The 22,360-nt window shown below is 37.1% G+C and overlaps 1 protein-coding gene and 1 long non-coding RNA gene across 2 annotated transcripts in view; both read right to left on the reverse strand.

Annotated features, from left to right (window-relative positions):
* The window catches only part of UBE2K (ubiquitin conjugating enzyme E2 K), a 72,236-nt gene that overhangs the window by 31,320 nt on the left and 18,556 nt on the right, over nt 1-22,360 (reverse strand). The window lies entirely within an intron of this gene.
* LOC128776630 (uncharacterized) lies at nt 16,442-18,578 on the reverse strand. The gene is made up of 2 exons (XR_008421794.1): nt 18,122-18,578; nt 16,442-17,098 (listed from the first exon to the last, which is right to left on the reverse strand). It is a non-coding gene; the product is annotated as an uncharacterized LOC128776630 (long non-coding RNA).

Raw genomic sequence — 22,360 nt, forward strand, 5'->3', positions numbered from 1 at the left:
GTGTATAAAGTCTCAATTGAACTAACCACAACTCTAGATGTTTAGGTTAACTGAAATAATATACCATCTACCCAGATGGTGAAAACTCCAAGCATCTAATTTCTCTTTCCATGAAAATTCTTGAAGCATCAATGCCTCACTAGAATCATCTAATGCCTTCTTCAATTTAAGTTGCTTAGTTTTAAACTAAGCTAAACTGCTTAGTTTACTTCAGTGGCAACTACCTACTTTTCAAAACAGACTTTTAAATTTATCTACATCTATTTACTTCCCACTTTGTATTTCTCTAAGTCCTTTCACATCTATAGTATCATTTCAATTTCTCAATCCATTCTGAGTCAACGGTGACCTTCAAATGATTCAGAAAACCCTCCAGTGGAATTCACATTCATGTTCAAAAGTACTCATCTGCAAACGAGCTCTCCACTTATATTTTCTAATCTACACTACACTTTACTAGTCTAGGTCTATATTCCTAATATGGCAAATCTCCTTTTCTCAATTGTTAAAAACATAAATCCTTAATATATCAGTTACGTTTTCATTTTTTTGGTTAGGACTTCATATTTTGTTACTTAAGTAACATGTTACCTAAGTGACACAATATATCTGCTCTTATGGAAAAAGCCTCACAAGATTTCAATAATAAATTTTTTTATTTCAAACCTACCTTCTTAAACTTGTTAATGGATGACAATGTAAGAATTACTGTTTTAAGGTCCTTCCTCCCCCAACTTCCAACAGAAAATACCATTTTTACTCTTTTGCTGTGCTAAACAGTTTTAATACAGAATGTTAAGTACTGAAAAAATCTGTAACTTAAAACCCAAATGTTAAAAGATTTCACATGACTCCTAATTAATCTTATCTTTTAATAAGATTTTAAAACTTTATGCATTTTAAAAACATTACAATTAGGTTTAATAACCTTCTAATATTTGGGATCAAAGTATTTCATATTTTTCTGAAATTAATTTTATACCAAAATTAAAAGTAATGATAAACATACCATGGCAAACTCTATCCTATGCCCTAAAAAATCATTAACATCCTTGGTATTTGCAGAAGATGAAATGTACAATTTTACCAATGATAAAATACTTCGTCTAGTATGCACAGGAATGAATAATGTTAAAATGAAAATCAGAGGCGCCATATACACTTTCACTAACCAATTTAAGAAGCCACAAGTAGAACTACGGACTTCCATTTCTCCCCTGACAGTTCTAAGTAAAATAAGAGTAATTAGATCTTGCACATCATCAATGCTTTCTAAGTTCTTTATAGCTTCCCACAGTACTCCCTTTCCAAAAAGAAGTAAATAGCCCTAAAATGTCAGGATAGTAAAGGACATGATTAAAGTTTTGGGAGGAAAAGAGGAGGTAACAGAAATTAGAAAAGCGGCCTTCTGGATTGCCACCAATTCTTGAGTTAGTAAAATGCTAAATAAAAACTACTAATTTTATTGGTATACCTCTGTCCTATTTCTGTCCTCATTACCCCCAAATTATAATTAGAGGAAAATGGGTCTTTTTTTTTCTTTCTTTTCTCTAGAGAAAGTACACTATAAGTGTATGAAAATTTTACTAAATTAGCTAAAAAAAATACAATCACCATGATGAATCCATTATAAAGAAGCATCCTATATGGTCTAGAGTAAGGTCCTTATCTGCAGATAACCAAAGATAAAAAGAAAATGGAAAGTTAAAGACAGATTTTTCACAGCTTACTTTTTCCATCACATAACAATTACCCTTCGTTACCTCCACAGTTTAATATCCAGTTTATTCCACAATCCAAAATTCTGATCCCAGTGCCCTCAGCAAACTAACTTAAAATCCCACTTAAGACTCAAGTATTGTAAGGAAGATAGAAAATGGTAAAAAATGACAGTATTTAAAAAAGTATGGAAGTCGGACAGATGTGAGTTGAATCCTAGTTCTACCACTTACTTGTGGCATTAATTCAGCAAAGTCACTTAGTATCTCTCAATTTTATTACTGTAAAATGAGAATACATACCCAATTTAAATGAGAATATTGTGGATAGAAGTGACAGTATCAATTATAAAAACCTTTGCTTTCAAAGCCTTATTTTATAAAATTTATTTCACAGTTGTGTTTCCAGTCTAAGAATGGAAATGTTGTTTCTTAAAATAAATAACAAAACAATGTGTTATTCATTTTAATGACCAGGAATGCTAAGGCTTTTGGATGAAACCCTGAAGAAATGTGTTATCACTGTACTACATTTTTTTATGAGAACACCTGCAAAACTGCTTTTCTATACCTTCTTCTGCCAACTCAACTAAACACACAGTGGGACCTCTGCTGGTCTTGATTTTTCTGATGTCCCTTTGCTGCTCCAATGCATTTCTAACAGATAAAAGGAAAAGAGATGAATAGAACTACAGTTCCTAGTAAAGATTATTAAAATATAACAGAAAACATGCAAAATAGCACATAATGTTGAACGTAATTTGGATGTGGTAAATTAACATTACTGCCAATTTGCAATGGTGCGGACTTAAAGCAGTTTTAATAGATTTCCAAGGCCAAGTCTTTTGGTGAATTGATACCATTATCACAAAATTCTTTCAGATAATTCCTGGGTTCTACTATATGCCAGAAAGATATATCAAGTGTTAGTGAACAAAACTAAGTCCCTGCCCACTTGGAGCTTACATTCTAGTAGGAAAAACTAAAAACAAAGATTTTATCATAAAAGCTCTAAGTACAGGGGCACCTGGGTGACTCAGTTGGTTAAGTGTCTGACTCTTGGTTTTGGCTCAGGTCATGTTCTAATGGTTTCATGAGTTCGAGCCCCACATCGGGATCTGTGCTGATGGTGTGGAGCCTGCTTGGGATTCTCTGTCTCACTCTCTGTCTCTCCCCCACTGACACGGTCTCTGCCTCTAAATACATACATACATACATACATACATACATACATACATACATACATACATACATAAACAAGCTCTAAGTACATTATTATTTAACCTGTTTAAACTTACTATGTGACCTTGAGCAAGTTAATTAACCATTCTGTACCTCAGTTTCATCATCTGTCAACTGGGGATTATAAAAGTACCTACTACATACAGTTCATGGGGGAATTTAATGAACTAATACAGTATATAAGACAATGCCCGCCATATAGTAAATGCTGAATGTATAGTCATTTAACACTGTAATGTGTTGACTTTTAACAATGATGTTGGAGCAGAAAACTTCCACGAAAGCAAATACTGTATGTTTTTTAAGGACAATTTGTCACATTAGTCTTACTTGTATTTACTCTGGAAAATTTACTCTAAAAATTTCAACCTAAATTTAGATAAACCAATATAGCTCTACATTACCCCTAAAATTATAGATAAATTCTTATATCCAGTAAAGAAACTATTAATTTGTGTCCTAGTCAAATCACAAGTAGTGGGACACCTGAGTAGCTCAGTTGGTTGAGTACCCAACTCTTGATTTCAACTCAGGTCATGATCCCAGGGTCATGGCACTGAGTATCCACTGGGCTCCATGCTCAGTATGCTTGAGATTCTCTCTCTTCTTCCCTCTGCTCCTCTCCCCTGCTAGCACTCTCACTTAAGAAAAAAAAAAAAGGTTGGGGCGCCTGGGTGGCTCAGTCGGTTGAGCGTCCGACTTCGGCTCAGGTCACGATCTCGCGGTCCGTGAGTTCGAGCCCCGCGTCGGGCTCTGGGCTGATGGCTCAGAGCCTGGAGCCTGCTTCCGATTCTGTGTCTCCCTCTCTCTCTGCCCCTCCCCCGTTCATGCTCTGTCTCTCTCTGTCCCAAAAATAAATAAACGTTAAAAAAAAAAAAAAAAAAGTTAAAAAAAATCACAGCTACCAAAATTTAGGGTGTAATGCAAGTGAATGTGAAATTCAGTTTTTCCTAATTTGTTGGAAATGAGGCTTAAAAGGGCTTTTTAAATTTTTTTTTAATGTTTATTCATTTTTGAAAGAGCACAAGCAGGATGGGGCAGAGAGAAAGGGGGACACAGAATCTGAAGCAGGTCCAGGCTCTGAGATGTCAGCACAGAGCCTGACATGGGGCTCAAACTCATGAACTGTGAGAACATGACCTGAGCCAAGCCAAAGTCAGATGCTGAACCAACTGAGCCACCCAGGTGCCCCAGAGGCTTAAGATTTAACAGTTGCCATTATGTTCACATAATTTAATATAAATGACTTCTCTTTCCCCTACTATCCTAAGGCCCTCCCAAATAAGAAAGATTTCCACCTTTCAAGCAGTTATAAAAAAAATTCTAGGGGGGTCCAGGTGGCTCATTTGGCTGAGCATCTGACTCTTGATTTTGGCTCAGGTCATGATCCCAGGGGTCAAGAGATCAAGCCCCATGTCAGCCTCAGCACTAGGTGTGGAGACTGCTTGAGATTCTTGCTCTTCCTCTGCCCCTCTCCCCCACTCACTCTCAATAAAATAAAGTAAAATAAAATAAGATCCTCTGAAACTTGGGGCATGTCACATACCCAAAGCAGGTTGACATGGAAACTATGAGACTAGATGGCCATGGGGAACATTTATGACCCTTACCAACTGCAAGTTCTAGAACAGTACTGTTCAATAGATAATAATGTATGTCACAAATGTACTTTAAAATTTTCTAGTAATCACATTAAAAACAGTAAAGGAAGTAGAGAAACTAATTTCAATGATTTATTTATCTCATATATATATATATATATAACTATCATTTTAACCTATGATCAAAATAAAATTTGAGATATTTTCATTTTTTTAAAATACAAAGTCTTCAAAATCCAGTGTGTAATTTATAATTGTAACACTTTTCAATTTGGACTGTCCACATTTCAAGTGTTCAAAAGACACATGTGATAGGCAAATCTGCAGACACAGAAAGTAAATTATTGGTTATTAGGAGAGGAGAGGGAAGAGAGATGGGAAAGATCTGCTAATGGGTACAAGGATTATTTTAGGGGAAATGTTCCGGAGTTGGATAATGGTGACAGTTGCACAATTTTGTGAACATACTATAAACCACTGAATTGTACATTTTTTAAACTCAAAAAGTTTTTTAAAACTTGAAAAAAAGTCACATGTGGCCAGTGGCTACAGTACTGGACAAGTACAGCTCTAGAGAACCAGGAAATAATAGCCTCTCCAATTACAACAGTGTGTCATTTAAATTTTACTTTGTGAATTTCTATCACATACTTCACACAATCTATAATGCAGAATAATTAAAGTTCTGGGGGCTCCTGGGTGGCGCAGTCGGTTAAGCGTTCGACTTCAGCTCAGGTCACGATCTCACAGTCTGTGAGTTCGAGCCCCGCGTCGGGCTCTGGGCTGATGGCTCAGAGCCTGGAGCCTGCTTCCGATTCTGTGTCTCCCTCTCTCTCTGCCCCTCCCCCATTCATGCTCTGTCTCTCTCTGTCTCAAAAATAAACGTTAAAAAAAAAAAAAATTTTTTTTTAAAGTTCTGAACATATTAACCCCATGAATATTTACTGAGTATCCTATTCATAAGGCTAACACTATTCACAAGGCTAACAGGGATTGAGTGGTAAAAATGATTGACCAGAAATGTTCTCTAACCCACCCTATTCCCACAGAGCCTTTATTCTTAAATATTAAACAATAATTTCTAATATTATTAAATGAAGTACAGGATATCATGAGAGTAATATTTAACAAAGATGGAATCTTTAGAGTAAGAAAAAGCTTCCCTGAGGAAACTACCATTAAAAGATTTAATCTGGTAAAGCCAATGATGGCATTTCAAGTAGAAAGTCCACCCTGTACAAAACAGAAGCAAAAAAGGACCTAGCATGTTTAAGAATTGAAAAGCCACCCATGTGCTTAGAATACACAGAATAAAGGAGCAGAAATGAAGCAAAAAAGGTAGGCAGGAGCCAGATTATGCAGGGTCATGAAAAACAATGAGAAACACTGAAAGTTGTAACCTGACAAGGAGATTTGATTCTTTTAAAGAATAACCAACTATAGGGAAGGAAAAAAGCCTGGAGGTAGATTAAAGCAGAAACAGAGAGAAAATCTACTTAGATGAAAAGAAGTAAATTAATTAAGAGAGAGAAGAGAGGTAAGAGTTCTAGGACTAAGCTATTAAAACAAAGTGTATAACCTCTTAAAGAAGAAACAAGGATCACTCTTACAGCTTGCTTTTTCCATTGAGTAGATGATAGTATAATTAAACTAAGATAAACAAGAAATTGGGAGGTCAGAGTTTGGGGAAAGGGAAAATAAAAAATTCAGTTCTGGACATGTTGAGAACTGAATATCCTAAGGGCCAAGTACATAGTTGAAAACTCAGGTCTAGAGTTCAGGAGTGATCTGGGCTAAAGATATGAGGATGAGCAAGACAGCAAAAATCAGGATAGTCTGTTATCACTGGCACCAAAGGAAGAAAAATGTTTAAGGAGAGAGTAAGTTAATGTTGCTCACAGTAATAATCATAGCTAATACTAATACTTATGTAACACCTTATAAGTAGCATTTTGACTTATATGTAATAACTCGCTTAACCCTCATTAACAATTTTATGTATTTACCAATAAGGAATCTGAGATACAAGGAGGTCACAGAGCTAATAATTAGTGAAGCCGGGTTTGAAAAATGACTCGTGAGCCAAGATATACACATTTTATTTCACTGACTCTAAGATACCATCAGTTACAGGATGCCCTGATATATGCCAAAAAGAAAAAAACACCTTTATTTACACTATAACACAATATTTTATCATTTAGAATTTTTATTTTACACTTACTCAAAGAAATTTTAGATTTTACAAATATCACTCTTAAGACTGCATAAAGAAAAAATAAGCAAAATAGTTCTTTTCTTCACATTGAAAGCCCTGAATGTGTACACACACACACACACACACACACACACACACACACACACACACACACACCTTCCAGAAACATACATAAGAAACTGGCAATAGTGGTTTGCTTAGCGTAGTAAAACTAAGAACTATGGATCTGGGGTAAATGGGAGACCAAGGTACTGTTTGAAAACTATTTTAAACACATAAAGAATTTTTTCTACAAAACACGTTAAAAAGACTGATGGTCCTTGCAAAAGTCAAATGGTAATTTGTCCACTATAATTGGGTAGTATATGAGAAGTGAGGAAATGGAGACCATACAGAGAACAAATTCTGGTTATAAAGAGTAAGTGAGAAGTAGAGCAGAAGTTGGAGAAAGAGGGTAGAAGGACAAGTTTTCTTAACATAACCATTAAATAGTAAGTTTAAATGCTAGTGAGATAGCTATAGTAGAGAGGGAGAGGGTAAAAATAAAGGATGGCAGGGGTACCCAGGTGGCTCAGTCAGTAGATCATGTGACTGCTGATGCCAGGGTTAGAAGTTTGGGTCCCACATTGGGTATAGAGATTACTTAAAAAGAAAATCTTTTTTTTTAAATGTTTATTTTTGAGAGAGATAACATGCACATACAAATGGGGGAAGGGCAGAGCGAGAGGGGGGCACAGGATCCGAGGCGGGCTCTGTGCTGACAGAGATCATGATCTGAGATCATGACCTGAGCAGAAGTCAGATGCTCTACTTACTGAGCCACCCAGGTGTCCCTAAAAATAAAATCTTTAAATAAAACAAGTAAAATAAAGGATGACAGATAATGTAATGAACAAGATGGAATGGGGAAGAATGGGTGAAATCCAGAATGAAAAAATAAATGACTGACCTCATATAAAGAACACTTCAAAGAGAAAGTTATGTGAATGTAAGCTGTGTAGGTCTCATTTTTCTATCCTCAATGAAATTCTAACCTTTTCCCACACTACTAGTGTGAACTATTTAACAATCTTCAGGAATTAAGTCTGGGATGTGATTCCTAACATAATCATCCTGATCAAGAATAGTCTTTTAAAAGTCACTTACTGGGAGTGAGAATTTAAGAACAGGGTCTAAATTTAATTCAGTACCTAGCACATAGTAAGGGCTCCATACATTCCAGAACTGGCTTACTAATTTATAAAAGAAATACATGCCCAGAATTAAAACATGCCTGGATTAAAACTTTCTAATGTTTACAATCATATCAGAATATGAAAACAAAGGTGATATCCACAGCCACATTTGTACACTACTTCACCTTACCTTGTATGAGAACAGTCACTCCTTTTCCCATTTTTTGGCTGGATTAAATCCCACTTCTGATAGGGTTACTATAAAGCTACTAAAATCAACAACATTGTATTGGTAAGAGGAAAGACAAACCAATGGTACAGAATAGGAAACTCAGAAAGGCTCATACCTATGTAGTCAACTAATCTTTGACAAAGGGGCAACTGGATAGAGAAAAAAAAATATTTTCAACAAAAACAGTGCTAGATCAGTTGGACATCCACATGCAAAGTAATCTTATCATACATTTTTCATTTTCTAAACTGGCAAAATTCTTTAAAAAAATTTTTTTTAATGTTTATTTTTGAGAGTGAGAGCATGCACGAGCAGAGAGAGAGGGAGATAGAGGATCCAAGCAGGTGCTGTGCTGTCAGCACAGAGCCCAATGTGGGGCTTGAACTCATGAACCAGGTCATGACCTGAGCCAAAGTCAGATGCTTAACCAACTGAGCCACCCAAGTGCCCCTAAACTGTCAAAATTCTTAATATCCAATACTAGTTAAAGTTGAAGGGATACCAATAAAGCTCAGAAACCCTTTTAATGGCAATACAACAAGAAGGATTAACACCATACAATTTGTCACACTCTTTAACCCAGCATTACCACTCCTAGAAACAGCGTAAAGAAATAATTTCATTATAGGTAGAAAAAAATATATAACCATAATGGTAATCACTGAAACATTAAATATAATGAAAAACAATAACCTAAGTATCCATTAACTGAGGGTTGTCCACAGGAATTATGGTGCAATTTAATAGAGAATACTACAAACAAAAATAAATGAGTATACTTCTGGTTTCCAATCCAACATGTAAAAACTTGGAAGACATCACTCCCACCTACAGAAGGAAAAAAGGGAACTGAAAATCAACAACTCTTTTTTTTTTTTTTAACATTTATTTATTTTTGAGACAGAGACAGACCATGAGCAAGGGAGGGTCAGAGAGAGAGAGACACACAGAATCCGAAACAGGCTCCAGGCTCTGAGCTGTCAGCCCAGAGCCCGATGCAGGGCTTGAACTCACGGACCATGAGATCATGACCTGAGCCAAAGTCCGACGCCCAACCGACTGAGCCACCCAGGCGCCCCCAACAACTCTTCTTAAATCCACCAGAGAATTGAAGTCTCAGGGCAAACTGCTGCCCCCAAAACTGAGAAGACAGAAAATAAGATTCAAAACTTACCAGGGCAAAAGCTCACAAGCATCTCTGCATGAACCATTACTCAGGTAGGAAAACCTAAACTGTAACTGACAAACTGCTAGAGACACAATCAGGATGAATTTTAAAGGGAAAAACTCCCAAGGAGCCTTCCCACTTTTGTTGAGTTTTTACCTCCAGGATCCCTACCAGGTTTACACAGTGAAGATAAGAGAAAATGCCCTCATGCTTCTGGCAGGAGGAAGGGGAAAGAAGCCTTTCTGAAATAAACCCAGGGTATTCTTTGGGAGAGACAAAGTGTGAATGGGTGAGGGGGAGAGAGAGAGGGAGACACAGAATCTAAAGCAGGCTTCAGGCTCTGAGCTGTCAGCACAGAACCCAACGTGGGGCTTGAGCTCACAAACCATGAGATCATGATCTGAGCAAAGTCATACCAACGAACTGAGCCACCCAGGTGCCTCTACACCCAGGGTATTCTGCCTAATAAGGCCTTTCCTCAAGAGAAACTTTCACCAGACCCTAACCAACTAGAGTTTTTTTGAACAGATCTAACCAACCTAAGCTAAGGGAAAATATCCGATTCCAAATCCCTCCAGACTTCCAGTAACATCTAAGGGCGGAAGGGGACTGAGAAGCATTTAAAATCACAGCTAAAAAGACTGAGACCCAATTACAGGACTATAAAGTGCTTTCCCTCCCCCAGCCACCACATCAATAGGGTTCCTGTGCAATAACAGGGGTTATAACTCAAAGAACTGCAGGTCTCAGACCTTACTTAAAGATGGTGCCTGGGTGGCTCAATTGGTTGAGCATCCAGCTCTGGTTCCAGCTCAGGTCATGATCTCAGTTTGTGAGTTTGAGACCCACATAGGCTTCTGTGCTGACAGTGCAGAGCCTGCTTTAAATTCTCTCTCCTCTCTCTGTTCCTCTTCTCTGTCTCTCAAACTAAATAAACAAACAAAAAAAAAGTCTCTAAAGAACCCCAAAGGCAACAGGGGAGACAAAAACAAGGGTATCAGAGGAGATTTTAGATTCTGACATCTACACTACAGCAATCAGCAAACAGAGACTAATCCCTGGTCAGACAGACAGAAGGTCTCACACCAAAGGCCTCTTTACCTCAGTTCCTTTTACCCAGTACATCATGTGTGGCTTTCAAGAAAAGAATTATAAGGCATACTTAAAAAAAAAAAAAAAAAAGACTCTGATGGCAGAAATGCTAGAATCAGACTAAAAATTTTAAATTGTGATTAATATACTAAGTGCTATTATGGAAAAATTTGACATCCAAATCAGATGGGTAATGTTAGCAGAGAGATGGAAACTCTAAGAAAGAATCAAAAGAACACGCTAGAAATTAAAAAAAAAATTGTAACAAAATTAAAAATGAATCCGTGAGCTAAAAGAAATGTCAACAGAAACTCTCAAAACTGAAATGCAAAGGAAAAGCAAATGAAAAAGACAAAACAGAATACTCAAAGGTGTAACATACAAGTAATGGAATACCAGAAGGAGAAGAAAGGGAAAGAAGAAATATTTGAAGCAATAGTGACTAAGAATTTCCCTAAATTAATGACAAACACCAAATCACAGATCCAAGAAACTCAGAGAATATAAAACAGGATCAATCCCGGTGCATCTGGTGGCTCAGTCAGTTAAGCGTTCAACTCTTGATTTCAGCTCAGTCATAATCTCAAGGTTCTTAAAATCCAGCACAAAACCTGCTTGCAATTCTCTGCCCCTCCCCCCCACTCATGCTCACAGACATTCTCTCAAAATAAGTAACTTAAAAAACAACAACAACACATAAAACAGGATCAATCCACCAAAATTCATAGCTAGGCATATCATGTTCAAACTGAAGAAAATCAGAAACAGAGAAAAACTTGAAAGGAGCCAGAAAACCAACCAACCAACCAACCAAACCCCTTGCCTATAAAGGAGCAAAGATACTGGGTACAAATATACATACATACAAACAAACAAATAAACGTAAAATGCTGAAAGCAAAAAGCCCCACCAATGTAAAATTCTATATCCTGCAAAATTACTCTTCAGACATAAAGATAAATAGACTTCTCAAATAAAAATTGGAGGGGCGCCTGGGGGGCTCAGTCGGTTAAGCATCCGAATTCGACTTTGGCTCAGGTCATGATCTCATTGTCGTGGGTTTGAGCCCTGCGTCAGGCTCTGTGCTGACAACTCAGAGCCTGGAGCCTGCTTCAGATTCTGTGTCTTCCCCTCTCAGTACCCCTCCCCTGCTCGTGCTCTGTCTCTCTCTCTCTCAAAAATAAATAAACGTTAAAAAAGTTTTTAAAAAAATAGGAAATTTGTTGCCAGCAGACCTATCTTGCAAGAACTATTAAAAGAGATTCTTCATGGGGCGCCTGGGTGGCTCAGTCGGTTAAGCGTCCGACTTCAGCTCAGGTCACAATCTCGCGGTCCGTGAGTTCGAGCCCCGCGTCGGGCTCTGGGCTGATGGCTCAGAGCCTGGAGCCTGCTTCCGATTCTGTGTCTCCCTCTCTCCCTGCCCCTTCCCCGTTCATGCTCTGTCTCTCTCTGTCTCAAAAATAAATAAACATAAAAAAAACCTGATATTAAAAGAGATTCTTCAAGAAGTAGGAAAAACAAACACATCAGAAACTTAGAATTTACATAAAGAAAGGAAGAGCATTAGAGGAAAAAGGTAAAATAAAATCTTTGATTTTTCTTATTCTTAATTGATCTAACAGATCAATTATGTTCAAAACAATAACAACGAAGTACCTGGTGATTAAACCTTATGTGTAAGTGAAATGAATGCCAAATGTTATAATGGACAGGAGAGAGGAAATGTAGATTTTGTTACCAAGTACTTGTACTACCTGTGAACTAGTACAGTGTTATGTGAAAGGGCACTTATAAGCGTATATGGCAAATTCAAAGGCAACTACGAAAGAAAGAAAGAAAGAAAGAAAGAAAGAAAGAAAGAAAGAAAGAACGAACGAACGAACAGAAAGAGAAAGAAAGCAAGCAAGCACAAATGGGGGCACCTGGGTAGCTCAGTCGGTTAAACCTCCAACTCCTGACTTTGGCTCAGGTCATGATCTCACGGTTTGTGGGTTCCAACCCCACATGGGGCTCCATGCTGTCAGTGCGGAGTCTGCTTGGGATTTTCTCTCTGCCTCTCCCCCGCTTGTGTGCTCATGTGTGCTCTCTAAATAAATAAACTTTAAAAAAAGCACAAATAATATGCTAAGGGAGTCATATAAAATGCTCAATAAAATTATATATGGAGTCATATAAAATGCTCAATAAAAGATAAGACAGAAGTGCAGAGCCCAACATGGGGGCTTGATCCTAAGAACTGTGAGATCATTACCTGAGTTGAAATTAAGAGTCAGAGGCCTAACGAACTGAGCCACCTAGATGTCCCAAAACTCATTTTTATACATAAAGGCAAAAACATGTTAACAGTAAAAGGCATGGTAAAACTATAAAACTAAGAAAAAAAAAATAAAAGAAAAGCTTCATGACAACTGGATTTGGCAATGATTTCTTGGATACGACACAAACAAAACCGGCAACAAAAGTAAAAATTAACTGGAACTACATCAAAGTGAAAAATTCCTGTGCATCAAAGAGCACAATCAACAGAGTCAAAAGGCAACCTATACAATGGAAGAAAATATTTACGAATCATATAAATGACAAGTGATTAATATCTAGAATATATAAAAGAGCTCCTAAAATCAACAAAAAATGAACCCAACTAAAAAATGGGTAGGGGTACCTGGGTGGTTCAGTCAGTTAAGTGTCTGACTCTTGATTTGGGCTCAGGTCCTGATCTCATGGTTCGTGAGTTTGAGCCCCACATTGGGCTCCATGCTGAGCATGGAGCTTTGCTTAAGATTCTCTCTTCTTCTCTGCCCCTTCCCCTCTCTCAAAAAATAAACAAACTTTAAAAACACACAAAAAAAAACCCTTTAAAAAATGGGTAAAGTTCTTAAATAGACATTTTCCACAAGATATACAAATGGCCAACAAGCACATAAAAAGATGCTCAACATCATTACAGAAATGCAAATCAAAGTCATGAGACACACAGATCTATCAAGGATGGCTACTATTAAAAAAAAAAAAAGGTGAAAATAACAAGTGTTGGCAAGGACGTGGAGAAACCAGAACCTAGTACACTGCTGGTGGGAATGTAAAACAGCACAGCCACAATGGAAAACAGTATGGTTGTTCATCAAAAAACTGAAAATGGAATTACCATATGATCAAGCAATTCCACTTCCAGGTACATGCTTAAAAAGTAGGGTCTCAAGATAATTTGCACACCCACTTTCATGGCAGCGTTATTCAATAAACCCAAAAGGCAGAAGCAACTCAAGTGTCTGTTGACAGATGAATAAACAAAATGTGGTACATACCCATAAGAGAATATTATTCAGCCTTAAAAAGTAAAGAAGTCTGACATGTTACAACATGGATGAACCTTAAGGATGTTACGCTAAGTGAAATAAGCCAGTCACTAAACTACAATATTGTATGAGTCCCCTTACAGATACAAAAAGTAAAAAGGCAGTTGCTAGAAACTGGGGGAAGAGGAGGATAAACAGTTATTGTTTAATAGACAGAGAGTTTCAATCTTGAAAGATGAAAAGATTCTGGAGATTAGTTGCACGACAATGTGATTAATAAAATGGTAAGTGTATTTTATCATAATTTTGGAAAAAATAAAGGGATGGAGAAAAATACACTATGTTAACAGTAATCAAAAGAAAGTTGGAGTAGTCATTTCAATTTCAGACAAAGTAGATTTCAGAGCAAGAAAAATTACCAGGAATAGGGGCACCTGGATGGCCTCAGCTGGAGGAGCATGCAACTTTTGATCCCAAGGTCATAAATCTGACCCCCATGTTGGGTGTAGAGAACTTAAATAAATAAAGCTAGAAAGCTAGAAAGCTAGAAAGCTAGAAAGCTAGAAAGCTAGAAAGCTAGAAAGCAAGAAAGCAAGAAAGCAAGAAAGCAAGAAAGCAAGCAAGCAAGCAAGCAAGAAAGAAAGAATTGATTACCAGGGATAAAAAGCATAATGATAAAGATGTCAATGAGCATTAAGAACCGAATTTCAAAATACATCAGGCAATAACAATAAAACTATAATGAGAAACAGATGAATCCACTATGGAGTCATATAAAATGCTCAATAAAAGATAAGACAGAAGTGCAAAGCCCAACATGGGGGGCTTGATCCTAAGAACTGTGAGATCATTACCTTACACCATACCCAGAAATAAATTCAAAATGGATGAAAGACCTGCATGTGAGATAGGAAACCATCAAAATCCTAGAGGAGAACACAGGCAGCAGCCTCTTTGACCTTGGCCACAGCAACTTCCTATTAGACACATTGCTGGAGGCAAGGGAAACAAAAGCAAAAACGAACTACTGGGACTTCATCAAGATAAAAAGCTTCTGTACAGCAAAAGAAACAATCAACAAACTAAAAGGCAGCCTATGGAATGGGAGAAGATATCTGCAAATAACATATCTGATAAAGGGCCAGAATTCAAAAATCTATAAAGAACTTATCAAACTCAACACCCAAAAAACAAATAATCCAGTGAAGAAATGGGCAGAAGACATGAACAGACATTTTTCCAAAGACATCCAGATGACTAACAACACATGAAAAGATGCTCAACATCACACACCAGGGAAATACAAATCAAAACCATGATGAGATACCACCTCACACCTGTCAGAATGACTAAAAATAACAATAAAAGAAACAACAAGTACTGGTGAGGATGTGGAGAAAAGGGAACTCTCTCACACTGTTGGTGGGAATGCAAACTGGTATATCCACTCTGGAAAACAGTATGGAGGTTCCTCAAAAAGTTAAAAATAGAACTTTGTGATCCAGCAACTGCAGTACTAGGTATTCACCCAAAGGATATAAAAATACAGATTTGAAGGGATACCTGTAGCCAAATGTTTTTAGCAGCATTATCAACAATAGCCAAACTATGGAAAGAGCCCAAATATCTGTCGACTGATGGATTAAGATGTGGTATATATGCACGATGAAATATTACTCAACCATCAAAAAGAATGAAATCTTGCCATCTGCAACAACACTGATGAAAGAGTGTATTATATTAAGTGAAATAAGTCAGGCAGAGAAAGACAAATATGATTTCACTTATATGTGGAATATAAGAAATAAAACAGAGGAACACATGGGAAGGGGGGAAAATAGGGAAACAAACCATAAGAGACTCTCTACAATAGAGAACTGAGGGTTGATGGAGGGAGGCTGGGTTGGAGATGGGCTAAATGGGTGATGGGTATTAAGGAGGGCACTTGTGTTGAGCACTGGGTGTTGTATGTAAATGATGAATCACTAAATTCTACTCCTGACAACAATATCACACTATATGTTAACTAGAATTTAAATAAAAAATTGAATATAAACAAGCAACATACTTCTAAATAACACATAAGAAGACACCTTAATTTAAGTTTTAAAATATTTTAAACTAAAGGAAAACAAAAAAAGACAACTTATCAAAATTTGCAGGATGTGATAAAAGTAGTGCTTTGAGGAAGAGTCACATTGAATGCATATACGTATGAGAAAAAAGTCAAGGGGCACCTGGGTGGTGCAGTCAGTTAAGTGTTAAGTGTCAGTTAAGGGGTCTGACTCTTGATCTCAGGTCAGGTGATGATCTTGAGATTTGTTCGGAAGTTTGAGCCCCACATTGGGCTCCACGTGGACAGTGCAGAGCCTGCTTGTGATTCACACACACTCTCTCTCTCTGCTCCTCCCCTGCTCATGCTCTCTTTCTCTAAACAAACAAACTTAAAAAAAAAATCCATGTAAAAGTGGACCTGTGTGGTTCAAACCTGTGTTGTTCAAGGGTCAATTGTACACCATGACCAAGTGGGATTTATCCTGGGTATATATGCTGGTTCAACATTCAAAAGTCAATTAATGTAATAAACCACATCAATATGCTAAAGTAATAAAACCACACTCATAGCAACAGATGCAAAAAAAAAACACTTCACAAAATCCAAAACCAACTCACAATAAAAACACTCAGTAAACTAGGAGTAGAGTGGAACTTTCTCAATTTGATAAATAATATTTACAAAAAAACTTACAGCTAACATCACATTGAATGGTCAGAAACTCAAAGTTTTCTCAGTAAGATCAGGTACAAGGCAAGGATATCCCCTCTAACCATTCCTTTTCAACATTATACTAGTTCTAGCTAATGCCATAAGAAAAAAAGACAAGCCATACAAATTAGGAAGGAGAAAATAAAACTGTCTTTGTTCACAAATGACATGACCATCTATGTAGAAAATCTGAAAGAAATGACAAAAGTAATTCCTAGAACTAGTAAGCAATTATAGCAAGGTTAAAGGATATAAGATTAATATACAAAAGTCCATCACTTTCCTATATATCAGCAATGAGCAAGTGGAATCTGAAATTAAAAACACAATACCACTTAACATTAGCACCAAAAAACCTAAAATACTGAAGTATAAATCTAACAAAATATGTAAAAGAACTATATGAGGTGGAGCGCCTGGGTGGCTCCGTTGGTTGAGCATCCCACTTTGGCTCAGGTCATGATCGTGCTGTGAGTTCAAGCCTGTCGGGCTCTGTGCTGACACCTCAGAGACTGGATGGAGCCTGCTTCATGGATTCTGTGTCTCCCTCTGTCTCTGCCCCTTCCCTGCTTGTGCTGTCTCTCTGTCTCTAAAAATAAACATTAAAACAAAACAAAACAAAACAAAACAAAAACTATGAGGAAAACCATCAAGTTCTGATGAATGGTATCAAAGAACTAAAAAAACAGAGGACTGATAATACCCAACTTCAAGACTTAGCATAAAGCTACAGTAATCAAGACATGGTATTGGTCCGGGTGCCTGGGTGGCTCAGTTAAGTGTCTCACTTGATTTCGGCTCAGGTCATGATCTCATGGTTCATGAGTTCGAGCCCCACATTGGGCTCTGTGGTGACAGTGCAGAGCCTGCTTGGGATCCTCTCTCTCCCTCTCTGCCCCTCCCCTGCTTGGCTTCTTTCTCTCTCAAAATAAATAAATAAACTTAAAAAAAAAAAAAAATTAACTCAAAATGGATCACAGACCTAAATGTAAAATACAAAAGTGTAAAACTACTAGAAAATAACATGGGGAAATCTAGATTAAACTTGGTATGGCTATGACTTTTTACATGTTAACATCAAAGCTACAATCCATAAGAGAAATAATTGATAAGTAGGACTTCTTAAAAATAAACTGATCTGCAAAAGATAATCTCAAGAGAATGAAGGAAAAAGGGACTGGGAGAAAGTATCTGCAAAAGATGCATATGATAAAGGACTGTTACCCAAAATACACAACAAACTTGTAAAAACTCAACAATCACAAACAACACAATTAAAAAATGAGCTAAGACCTTAACATACACCACACCAAGCAAGATACACAGATGGCAAATAAGCATATGAAAAGATGGTCCACTTCATATGTCATGGGGGAAATGCAAATTAAAACAATGAGATAATGAGGCACCTGGGTGGCCTAGTGGGTTAAGCATCTGACTCGATTTCTTGATTTTGTCTCCAGTCATGATCTCATGGTTCATGGGATCTAGCCCCACACTGGGCTCTATGCTCACAGAACTGAGCCTGCTACAGATTCTCCCCCTGCCACTCCGCTTGCCCGAGCTCTCTCTCAAAACAAATATAAAGAAAAAATGAGATACCGCTACACACCTAATAGAACAGCCAAAATCTGGACCAAATGCTGGCAAACTGTGGAGCAGGAGAAACTCTTAATCATTGCTGGTGGGAATACAAAATTATACAGTGACTCTGGAAGACACAATGTTAGTTCCTCAAGAAACTAAACATACTCTTACCATATAATACAACAATCATACTCCCTGGTTATTTACCCAAAAGGAGTTGAAAACTTATGTCCACACAAAAACCTGTATGTGGATGTTTATTGCAGCTTTATTCATGATTGCCAAAACTTGGAGGCAACCAAGACATACTTGTAGATGAATAGATAAACTGTGGTAAATCCAGACAATGGAATATTATTCAGCAATAAAAAGAAACAGCTATCAAGCCATGAAGAGATACAGAGGAAGCTTAACTGCCTATTATTAAGTGAAAGCAGCCAATCTGAAAAGGCTACATATTGTGCAATTCCAATTATAGGCCATTCTGGAAAAAAAAAACTATGGAGATAGCAGAAAGGTCAGCAGTGGTGGTGGTGGTGGTGGTGGTGGTGGTGGTGGGGAGATGGACAGGATGACACAGGATTTCCAGAGCAACGAAAATACTCTGGGGGCGCCTGGCTGGCTCAGTTGGAAAGCATGCAACTCCTGATCTTGGGGTCACTGAGTTCAAGCCCCACACAGGGTATAGAGATTACTTAAATAAAACTTTGAAAAAAGTTGCTCTTCTTAAATCTTGGGATACTGCACAAGCTTTCTTTTACAACAACTATCATCACACACAGAGCTAAAATGCTTTTAGTGTGGCTATACCCTTGTTATTTATGGAAATTCATAAACTGAGAGTTCCTGTATTTACTAAATATATAAATGCATAGAAAAAAATTGTTGAAAGTTCCCTCTGAAAGAGAAGATGAGGACTCAGGGGAGGAAGGAAAGGGTAAGTATCAAAAAATTTTACTCTGTATTATTTCTGTACTAAAAAATTTTTCACAATGACACTATATCCTTAATTTAAAACAACCTTTTTTTTTTTTTAATCACCCAAATTCCTGTATCATTAAGAAAAGTCAAAAAGGAACTTTAAGGGACACCTGGGTGGCTCAGTCTGTTAAGCACCCAACTCTTGACAGTGTGGAGCCTGCTTGGGATTTTCTCTCTCTCAAAATACAGAAGCTTTAAGAAAAAAAAAGCCAAAAGAACTTTAATTTTTTTTTTTTTTTTACATTTATTTATTTTTGAGAGACAGACAGCGTGAGTAGGGGAGGGGCAGACAGAGGGAGACACAGAATCAGAAGCAGGCTCCAGGATCCGAGCTGTCAGCACAGAGCCCGATGCAGGGCTCGAACCCACAAACCGTGAGATCATGACCTGAGCCGAAGTTGGACGCTTAACTGACTGAGCCACCCAGGTGCCCCAAAGCCAAAGGAACTTTAAATGATAAAACGTACTGACAGCAAAAAAGAAAAACTAACAAAACTAAAGATCTCAAACATGTGGTTCCTGGGTGTCTCAATCAGTTGAGCATCCACTCTTGATTTCGGCTCAGGTCATGATCCCAGGATGGTAGGATCGAACCCTGCTTTGGACTCCACACTGAGCATGGAGGCTTAAGATTCTCTCTCTCTAAAAATAAATAAGTAAAAAACAAACAAACAAAAAAACCTGAAACAAAAAGGAAGAGAAACATGGAACTAAAATAAAATTGAAAAGTCACAGGCTCAACTGTTAAGACAAAGAATAAGTAAACTAAAGGCAGGAAAAAGAAAAGAAACTAAAAACTGAGGCAAACCACGCCCTCAGTTTACTTACACATTAATAACATCATAAATAATGAGATGTATTACGGAAAAGTTTTTTTAAAAGACACCTAAACTGACAAACATTTTGAATGTGAACAAAATATTAACACAGAAAAAGAAAAATTCACAAAAAAATATGCCTTTCAGCAACCACTCTAAAAAGCCACCTGGTTCTCAAACACACATCCACCCCAATTTACAAAGAATAATCCCATATGGTTTCAAAACAATGAAATGGATAGAACAATCATAAACACATTTTGTAAAATAAATATGGCTTTGATGCCCCCAAACTTAATCAGGACAATTCTGAACAAATACAGGCAAGTCTCACCGAAAAGATATACAACTCTGAGTAAAATCTTGGTTAATATACCATTACAAATGTAAAGTACTATTCACTATGACCAAGAGGGATTTATTCTAAGAATTCAAGAATGACTTCACTCCATGAAAACTTTTATCAAAAAGGTATCTGGAAATGCCTTAATCTGACAAATACAGCCTTTACTTTGACAAAGAATATGTATCTAAAATTGAGACAAAATTAGTTTTCTTAAAAAAGGGAAAGACAAACTATACTATTACTTCTATCACTTAGAGTAATCCTTCCATCTAAACACTTTTTTTTAAAGTTTATTTACTTTGAGAGAGAGTGCCTGTGCACCAAGCAGGGGTGGGGCGAAGAGGGGAAAAAAAGAATCCCACGCAGGTGCCACACTGTCAGCACAGAGCCAAGGTGGGGCTCAATCACAGGAACTGTGAGATCATGACCTGAGCTGAAATCAAGAGTTGGACACCCTGAGCCACCCAGGCACCCCTAAACACAAACACTTTCATAAAATTCAACATGAATTTATTTTGCATAAATGTTATTTTAACCACAAAAATTTCAAACAACTGAAACAAATCTCAAATTGCTTTTGAAGCTGTGACTTGGAAGTCTCCAACTCTAATAAAATTGTCAGAAAATTAATTTTTGTTTATGCCATCCAGTCTATGACATTTTGTTATGGTAACACAGGTGGACTAAGACATCCACACACTGATAAGAAAGAAAGAGAAAGAGGATGGGACACCTAGGTGGCTCAGTTGGTTAAACGCCTCTTGATTTGGGGTCAGGTGATGATCTCACAGTTTGTTAGAGCCCTGAGTCAGACTCTGCCCTGACAGTGCCAAGCCTGCTTGAGATTCTCTCCCTCTCCCTCTCTGCCCCTCCCCTGCTCACACTCTCTCTCTAGCTCTCAAAATAAATGAACTTAGAAAGAAAGAAAGAAAGAAAGAAAGAAAGAAAGAAAGAAAGAAAGAAAGAGAAAGAAAAAGGGGAAAACCATTTATTGCCAGTGGAGATGACTATTATACCAAATCTTTAATAATAATTTTCATTCCAGTTGGTGACAGAAAACTCATTTCTAAAAGAATACTGTGTGTGCATATACGTATATATAATATATAGACGTATTATATATATATATATATATACATATATATATATAATTAGCTATACAAATGTAAAATTGGTAATTAGGAAAACCAAATTTCTGCAACCCCCAATGAAATAACTGACTCGGGCAAGATCCAACTGACCTAGCATCACTAAACAACCTGATATTATTACAGATCTATTAAATTGACTCAGTATGAACTATATACTATACTTGTCAAAAATGTCTAACTGAACCTAGTCAAAGCTTTACACATAAACTCCCAGTTTATAAGAAATATAAAAAGCACCACCATAAGGAAATCTCCAGGATTTTCAGTGTCAAAAAGAGGAAAAAAAAAGAAGGGTGTGTGGGGAGAACCAGTGTAAATTTTAAAAGACTAAAAATTACATCCATATGCAATTTGTAAATTGTATGTGGATCCTGTTCCGCCCCCCAAAAAACTATGAAACATTTTTTAGTTACCTGAGGTAATATGAATATTAGATATCAAGGAATTAACATTTTCTTAGGTAGGATAATGATACCATGGTTACGTAAAAGAATGTTATTTTTAGGAGATATATGCTCAAGATTTTGGTAGTGAATTATCTTCATAACAGCAACATTAACAATTGTTCAACCTAGGTAGTGAGAATGTAAGTATATTTCAAATTTCCACTTGAAAAAATTTTTTAAATTTTTTAAAATACTTATTTTTGAGACAGCACAACGGGGGTAGAGCAGAGAGAGAGACAAACACAGAATCTGAAGCAGGCTCCAGGCTCCGAGCTGTCAGCACAGAGCCTGATGTGGGGCTTGAACCTACAATTGCGAGATCAGGACCTAAGCTAAAGCCAGACTCAACTAACTGAGCCACCCAAGTGCCCCAAAAGTTTTCTTAATAAAAAGTTAAATAAAAAAATAAAATTGGACAATTGATTTTTCTATTTGACTTTAAAAAAAGATTGTATTAATGGTGAGAATATGATGAAATGGGCTGCCTCATGCAGTGCCAGTACTACAGAAATTGACAACAAA

This window comes from Panthera pardus, unplaced genomic scaffold (assembly GCF_024362965.1).
Source record: "Panthera pardus isolate Hobbes unplaced genomic scaffold, ASM2436296v1 HiC_scaffold_13, whole genome shotgun sequence".
Lineage (NCBI taxonomy): Eukaryota > Metazoa > Chordata > Mammalia > Carnivora > Felidae > Panthera > Panthera pardus.